This window comes from Hylaeus volcanicus, chromosome 3 (assembly GCF_026283585.1).
Source record: "Hylaeus volcanicus isolate JK05 chromosome 3, UHH_iyHylVolc1.0_haploid, whole genome shotgun sequence".
NCBI classification, from domain to species: domain Eukaryota; kingdom Metazoa; phylum Arthropoda; class Insecta; order Hymenoptera; family Colletidae; genus Hylaeus; species Hylaeus volcanicus.
This window is the reverse complement of record NC_071978.1, coordinates 23,645,116-23,654,235: the sequence shown is the minus strand read 5'-3', so window position 1 is coordinate 23,654,235 and position 9,120 is coordinate 23,645,116. Positions and strand designations below refer to the sequence as shown.

The 9,120-nt window shown below is 40.8% G+C and overlaps 1 non-coding gene across 1 annotated transcript; it reads left to right on the top strand.

Moving 5' to 3' along the window:
* Positions 1 to 2,730: 2,730 nt before the first annotated feature.
* On the top strand, positions 2,731 to 2,802 carry Trnaq-uug (transfer RNA glutamine (anticodon UUG)). The gene has a single exon. It is a non-coding gene; the product is annotated as a tRNA-Gln (tRNA).
* Positions 2,803 to 9,120: the final 6,318 nt, after the last annotated feature.

Sequence of the window (9,120 nt, the reverse complement as noted above, 5' to 3'; positions counted from 1 at the left end):
AACAACTCTCCGCTCGCGACAGGATGGGGAGGAACGGAAGGAAAGGCTTTCTGGGCGAGCATGCGACGAAAGACAAAGCGGGGGGTCGACGGCCCACCTGTTCTTTCGGCTACCTTTGACGAATGGCGCTCGCGAACGGTCACGTATACGCCCCGACTCGCTTCCATTAATCATATTGACAGTGCAGAATGATCGGCGTCAAGTGTGTTACGCGTACCACGGGGCCCTCCGTCGCGGTTTGTTTGGCTTTCATTAATGTTCGATACGGAATTGGGAATATTAATTTCTTCCATGATTGATCCCTGATTAGGAGGGAGGAGGACGATTTCAGGGTGATTCGCGATGCTTTTGTTCTTTTTGCGAGGATAACGTTTGGACGAGGGTACGTGGCGCGAGCGATGCCTGGCAGGGAAAGAAGGTAGCTGATGTGTAACATCTCGAGTTATTATTATTCCTTACTGAACCATCAGAATTAATGAAGTAGAGTTTAGAGAATTTTATAATAATCTTTTTATAGAATTCTTTCTCTTGAAGGTGCACCTGATATAATATCTGAACTTAAGAATGCATCTATTTACATTTGAATGTTAATACTCCTAATTTGATTTGTCTTCTAATAACCATAACAGTTCAAAACAATTATTGTTCTAAGAAGTAGGTACTTCTATAACCACTCCTAAAGTGACCAGACTATTAACACCCCGTACACTTAGCCCTTTGTACTCGGATCTCTCCTACGAGTGGGCATCGTAGATCTAAAAAATTTTATTAGCGACACCACTGCAAACATAAATCCTTTACATTTGCAGCCGTGTCAACGCTTCAAGAATGCTATAATAATTCATAACCAAGCCTAGTAATACCAAAAAAAGACAAATTTCCAAAGTTAGACTATTTTATATGGCGCAGAGTGCAAAGGGTTAGATTGCATCACAAAAATAAAGACGAAACTTGAACTATCCCATCGTGGAGCATCTTCCTTTCGCGCTTAAAAGTGAACCTACACACCCCTCTAATCGGTAGTTGGTGTGCATCGGGCATGAAGCGACGCGAGGAAAATAAATTCGTGAATGCCCGCCACGAGCACATGTCACACTGATTGCACATCCGCTTCCGTCGTCGTCGGGCAACAGCGAAGACTACGCGGGCCATTATAAAACCGGGCCCCACGAAAAGAAACGTAATATTTATTGCCAGCTTCCGTTCAATTAGGGGTTGACACGCCGTTCGAGGGGGGGGAGGGGAGGTGAGAAGGGCATCCAACAGCCACCCCATCGCAAGCCCCCTCCCCCCGAAACCACGCTTTCTCTCTTGCTTGTCGATGCTTTCGAAATCTATGTTCGCTTTCACCCCCTGCGGTGGGGTGGTCTGAATTTATATATTGTTCGCCCCTCTTCCGATTCGGGACGACACTCGCGAAATGGCTCAAGAGGCTTTCTTCCCTTACAAACGGCGAGGGGGGGTTGGAGTGTCGAGAATGTGGGAAGGGGTTCGTGAATTACCATTATACCCTCTCTTTCTTCTCGCAGCTTCCTTTTCTTGGGAAGGAATGAGACGGATGGCAACATGTTCGCGGCTTACTTTGGGATTTGATGTCCGATTGAAACGACGAGGTAGGGTGAGATATCCGTCGATTCAATTAACGATCACTGCGAACATATTGGTGTGTTGATTTTTTTTATTCGCGATGCGTTAATTTACGAGGATCAGAAGTTTGAGAGTTTCAGGCACTGATGCGCAAATTCCTAGGCTTCGGATAAATCTGAAGGTTGCCGATGTGTTTGTCTCGTTTCCTTCTCTGTAAAATGTTCAACAGAGGAAACGAGACAAACACATCGGCAACCTTCAGATTTATTCGAAGCCTAGGATTTTGCCCATCACTGGTTTTAGGCAAGAGAGTATCAGCAGAGTAAAATCATGTTACTAAGGTCGAATTCATTTAGAAAGTTAACTAGACTGTAGGAATATCGTCCTTCGAACGATCGAGGCACTCGAGGTACCCTTGGGTGGTGCGCAAGCGAAAATCTGACCTGGGTACCCATAAAACTTTTTTTTTTTCGTTTGCGCTCTGGCCAAAGCTTTTCCCTCCGCTAGGTTTTAGATATCGTTCAGCAGTCTTCGAGTTAACATCGTCTGTCAGCTGAGGCCTTGTGACTTTTATTGAGTAAAATTGTGGAAAGTTGAAAGTGATTTTCCCAGTGCGTATCTTCTCCTAACTGAAATTTAACGAGACTGTGAGTACCATTTTACTTAAACATTAGAAGTAACAAATATCGATGGCACTTTTATACAAATATTCTATCTATATAGAAACGATAATATCATTAATAAATAATAGAAGTACTAATAGTTGACAAAATATACAAATAATACGATACACTTCCATTAAGCTTCGTACTTGAAAAAAAAACCCTTACAAAACAAATTTATAACAAGAGAGCATTATTTGAATTCTTTGTTTTACAATTTAAAAGTTACATTTTTATAATATTTTACGATATAGAGACAGTGTATTCGATTTAGAAGTTTCTCCGTATACTTACTTTATTTTTGAAGTTAAATGATCTCAAACAAATTTTTAATCTGCTCAGGCTCTTCAACTGTAAAGCACAATTTAATATAAATCAATAGAGAATAACGTATAGCAACAATTGAAACGTAATATTGATATTGATTTGTTGGTATCGATCAACCGAAAATGAAATGCAACAAGACATCGTCTAGCACGAAGGTCCCATGGTGTAATGGTTAGCACTCTGGACTTTGAATCCAGCGATCCGAGTTCAAATCTCGGTGGGACCTAGTATTTTTTTTTTTCGGAAATTCCAACAAATAATTGATCCAACAACCCCAAATAATCATTTCAATATTGCACACTATTTTTTACATTAAAATTCTCCTATAACACAATTAATAATTGTCGAGAAACAGCTTAGCAATGGGGCGTCGACTTTAGACTCGTATCGCAACACGTGACCATCTATCGGACGACCCACGATGTTGTAGTGCGCTTTTATTGCTCGTTTATTTTTAACCAAGGCTTATCCGTTGAGACGTCGTCGTGTCGTCTCTGCGAACGACAGCGATATATTTATCGGTTAATTATCTATCAATGAACGAAATTTTCTTCGTATAACAGACAAGAGATATAATATAATAGAATCATTCAAAATGAAATTTTTATTAAACCGGTATCGAATACATGTCCGTCAATCAACTCCAACTCTGACACGTGCAATTCGAAGCTCCGTGAAAGTGTCACGATATTCGAACTCGTACATTATTTTTCACTTTACAAATTTGAAACGAAACTATTGAAAGAAGATATTTTTACTTGTAAATCAATATTTTTATATCGATCAATTCGTTCTATTATTAACCACAGTTTCGATAAATTCCTATATTTTTACCATATTTAAATTAAAGTTGAAAACGTTTCTCGGATAAACCATCCACGCATGTGCGGACCGCAAGTGCCACGATATTTGTTTTACAGCGATTAATAATCGCACGAATGCCTCGATAGTGGAACGTCGTCTTCGGATTCGTATCGTATGCTGCAACACGTGACGCGTGTCGGGCGATCGCAATATTGTAATGCGTTTTCCTTGCGCGTTTATTTTTTAATGAAAGCCGATCCGTCGTGGAACGGGACGCGAGTCGTCTTGTCTTGTCAGCGATCGACTGCGACGCGTCATAATTCCCTGCGACACGACCGTGAAATCCTCGTGTCTGTCGAGGCCGCTTAATCGGTAATTATGTAACGCGCGGATACATCGCACGGCCGCGTCTAATCGCGATAAATCATTTATTATACATGCAACTCGATAATTCAAGAGAGGCGTACACTGCGCTATCCCGGTTCATCTGCGATACATGTGTCCACAGGGCTGTCACAAGCCAGAGGTGAAAGGGACACGTGTCCCTTGGCCGCAGACGGGCGCCCCTTAAGAGTAAACAGGATTAATAATAAATTTAATGACGGCTTGGTGCAGAACGATTATTGCAAGATGTCTTCCAACGCGTTTTATTAAAGAGACATTGTACAAATATTAGGTTGTCCGAAAAGTTTCTTTCGCTTTATTAATAACTAATACATGCACGATAGTTTATGTTTTATGTTGCTTCATTACTGTTACAGACATGAATATCTATGAAATTAGATTGTCTATTTATATAAACACGACCACATCAAATAATTGAGTGCAACTCGCGAAAGAAACTTTCGAGACAACCTAATATAATATTGTAGTCTTTTATTATCGCTTTGCATGAAATGAATTTGTAAAATGTATATGTCGCAGGGAAATGATAAAAATAGAGATTTGATCAAATCCCTAAGGTAGATGATCAATTCACGGGAGATGTTAAAATAACAATTCTGTGAGGTCAATTCCCTGAAGAAAGTAAGTGATTTGATCAAATCATATTATTTCATCTTTTCACTAAAACAGTTAAGGGATTTGATCAAATCACTTACTTTCTTTAGGGAAATCACCTCGCGGAGTAGTTATTTTAACATCTTCCGTGAATTGATCATCTACCTTAGGGATTTGATCAAATCTCTATTTTTATCATTTCCCTGCGATATATACATAAAATGAACTTATAAATACATAAAATGAACTATAAATTTGTCGAATGTACAGGTGAAATGACTTTATAAAATTTATACAAATAGTATTCTTATCAATATTGTCGGATGAACCGTATTCAAAACGTATTTAATTGAATTGCTGGCAATGGAGACCGAAGTGACTGACGTTCATTGATTATCCTAAGTTGACGATACCGTCGCACTCTAATTTACACCTACAAAGGGAATAGGCACGAGGCACTGTACTATATTGTCGCCCTGGGTAATGTAGTACCTAGGCATGGCCCTGTGCACACAGGTCATCGCGAGGCTCTGCGATGCGAGGGCTTATCTCGAATCTCTGCATCGCGGCTACCTGTCGTGTCCCTCGCGGATCAAAAATGCATCGGGGCTCCATTTACCTACAAAATTAAGGCTTCCACGCGATCGTCGCTGTTGAAACATTGTATATAATGCAGGCTCTGATGACAGATTACGTTCCATACAAGGTGCCACTAAGGATTGATTAAAATTGTACAAATTACAGACGCGGTGATGTTTCATAATTCAATTGCCCTCGCCGCGATGCGGGCGATCGGTGTTTTTATCGTTGACGTACTTTGCGTAATAAGAAAACATATGGATAAATTATTAGGAGGGAAGCTCGACGTGGCGGGGTCGATAACATTGGTTGGGAATCGCGACGAAAGGTGTTCGTTATTGACCGTGGTCATCTTCGAGGAAAGAAGCATGTTAGGGAACGAAATATAAATAAATGGGAGATGCGAACCATAGGAAATGGAAATGAAGAGTCGAGGGAATTTTATTTCCTTCTATAATCTCAGTTTAGTATTTAGTGGCAGGCTTGATTGTAAGGATTTCGTGGTATCTATATGAAAACAATTAAGAATTCATTTGTGAGAATATTCGGGTACTTGAAATGTTTGCATTTCCCTGAAGCGTAAATACTGAAACTGACCAAGAGTCACGTAGGTACATATATCGCGGTCTCGTTCATATATCACCCCCAATCGCAAAAGTAACAGAAATTACCCGTTCGTGTGACAAACACCTCCAATCCCGAGTGTGACGTGTCTGGATGTCATCGATCACAATCGCAAAATGCCGACGCGAATAGTAAAATTACAAAAATTGCACCCACGCTGTTCCCATCTCTTGTTCGCGCACGCAAGCGTATTACTATCAAGCGTTCCCTCATCGATCCACTGTTTTCATCAACGCACGCCGATCGAAATCTCTAAATTCTCGCTAAATTTGTTTTGTTAATCAACGAACCCTCGTTCAAATTTAACGCTTGCTTGGTGCAAAATTTTCATTTGAAATCCAAAGTGTTATTCCATTGTGATTCTTTTCGTCAAGATGCTCTATCTTCATGCACTTACACATCCCTATAACTTATATTTATATTAAATCAATAATAACTTTTTAAAATTTAATTCGTTCCAATTCACAAATTCTATTTTAAATCGAAGCTGAAACCTAGCATCTCCGCTAACATATTTTCACGAGTAGTACCGGTTCGAAGTAACGAGCCCCGAATTTCGGGATTTCTAATCGCCCGGCTGGCTGTGATGGACGTCTCCATTCGCCAATCGTGGAATATTCGCTCGTGCCGTAATCTCTGCGCGGACGAATGGCCGCGGCGCGTTTTTTAGCCGTCGCGGCGTTTCGCGGAGCGCGTAAAGAGCAGCTTTACGATTCCGTCGAGACAGGGTATTGTCAGGTGGGCGGATTCGCCTGTCCGTCTGTATTCTCCTCGCAGGTGGTTCGCAGAGCTTGTTTCGAAATGGACAGACTTTTTCCCGCGGGCTTTAGAGCTGTGTTTTTTTTTTCACGCGAAAGCTATCACGACCTGCGAGATCGCTTTTTCAGGAAACGTCGAAACGAACGCGTATAAACGTGTCCTGAAATTTTTATCGCTAATAGTCCATCCTTTTTGATACGAACTTGGTCGGTTTCAATAGATGCTTGTATCATTTAAATGTGTTTATAAAGTGTGCGGTGTGGATTGTATACACAAAATGAATTCATTAAATGTATACATATAAAATGAATAGCTTGGATATATATATAGAATGAATTTATGAAACGTACTCATAAAACGTATTTATTAAATGTACGTATGAACCGAATTTATAGGATATGTACACAAACGAAATGAATGTATAAAATGAATTTATTGAATGTACACGTGAAACGAATTTACAAAATGTGTACATAAAATAAATTCATTGCAGTGTCTCGCGTTCTGCTACATCGTTCGACTGCATATACCTATAATCGAAGTTACGTTTCATCTTTTCTCTGTAGAAGATGGGATTTAATTCGCGTAAATGAATAAACAATAAATAAACAAATGACTACCCTCGAGGCCAGCGAATGACGAGACGGAAATGATCCCGAATGGAAACTAATGGTCCCCCTAATGTAAGAATATGGGTAGAAAGTGGAGCAGGGAAGCGTGCGCGATCCGCCATTGCTAGGATAAATATCCGTAAGGAGCGGAGGTAGTTTGTTTTTAAACGCAAACACAGTGTACTTCCGCGAGCACCAGCGGCTCCGCGATTTTTCTCTCTCCTTTCTTGCTTTTTCTACAAAAAAAAAAAGCGGAGGTGGATTTTAATGGAGCTCTCGTTTAATGCCGCATCACGCGTTGTTTATTACAGCCGCATCCCGTCCGCCGATAAACATTTTTACGCGCGGTTCGAATTAACGCGGAAAGGCGGGTACACTCCCTGTATGCAATATTAATGATCCATCGTCGACGAGATATTTTACTATTACCCATTACTGCAAATCGATAGTCGATGTGGACCATTTTCGTTTTTAAGCGCCGTCTTCGTGCACCGGCCTCGTCAGAATTTTTTGTTAATTTAAACGAAGCAATCCTTGATAATCATGAAATTGCTGATAAATGAGTTTCTAATTATAGTTTTACTGTAGTCATTATTATTTTAATACTTGTCTCGTTAGATCGAGCTAGGTGCCTCCTCGTAGACGAAGCAAGGGAACGAAACAATTTTCATTTTATTAAGAAACAAAATCGTTAAGCCTCCCTTGGTAAAGCTTTTATATTTGAACTACTGGACGTTCAATTTCCCTCCAAACGTTCCATTTCGATCCTCGAGTTCGTTTTAACTCCTCCAGCAGATTAATAAACCCCTTCCGTTGTTTCGACGACCCCTTAAATCCACAGGTGTTGGTGTTCCTGTTCCTAAGGTATCGGAATCCGAATAATCGGTTATGATAATCGGTCGTCGCAATCGGGAACAAATGGGCCGAGTAAGCGATCGAGCGTTCATTAATCCCGACGGAACGGTCGGTTTCGTGAACCAGATTCCTGGGAAACGAGAAACGACGGGCCCCTACCACCAGACTACGACCCAGGGACATTTCCCCCGCGATCGTTACCGGAAGTTCATCAAGATGTGACAACGCTACCGTGAAACTCTTGCGCGCTCGTAAAATACTTTCTCAATTTAAATTCGAGCGTAGACGATCCCTTGGAAGTTTCCGGTTAACGAGCGGAACCCCGTAACTCAGCCGGACGATAAAATACCTCCGCGTAATGACGGAACGCGTAATCGAGAGTCACACGAGCCATCATCCTGACACTTCGCTCGCGGAATTGCGCGGATAGACGTTTCAGCCATTCCCAGACGGTATCAAGGCACACTATTCATGGGACTGTTCTATTCTCGCGGTCTAGCAATCATCCGGAGCCTTCCCCGTGGGAGTTCCGGGACCATTTTCTACTTTTCAACTTTTGCTTTTGCTTCCTGGGGAAATGGAATTCTGGGAATGCGATGAAAACGAGGGACTGGACAGTGGACAATCGAGGGAGGGGTGCTCGAGTGACTTTATAATCCAAGTTTTTCTGCGATTTTGTTGAGAATGCGACTTTAACCGATCTCACGTGGCTTTGTACACCTTGTCTTATATTTTAACTCTTTGGTATATCTATGCTCTGCGGCCCTATACGCTCGTCTAGTAAAATAAAAATTAGTATAAAATAGAATTTAACGCTATCCGTCTGAACGCTATTGACACTGTTCTCAACCGACTTCACGTGGCTTCGTACACAAGATGTTTTTTAGTATACCTGTGTACTGTGCCCTTATACACTCGTGCAGTAAAATAAAAATTAATCCTTTGTGCTCGAAAGGTGATTCTCGGTTTAGGTTCGACGCAGTAAATCAACCAGCAATAATATTCGTTTAGGTTTAATTATTTTGGAACTCGAAGTGCTAATAAAATAATCGTCGATGATGAATTCGTCAAATCTCGAATTAGTTTAATCTAAGCTTAATATTCGTGGCAATAGAATGCTAAAAAAGTGTAGAGCATTAAAATAAAATAAAATAAAATTTAACGCTATCCTCTTGAACGGTTTAACGCTATTCATAAATCTCAAGCCCCGATTCTTACGAGATCCTAATACCTACCCAACAAACTAATCTACAATTTTATAACAATGTCTGTTACTAGCTTCCGCGACAATTTCGGGTTTTAAGGAGAAGTGA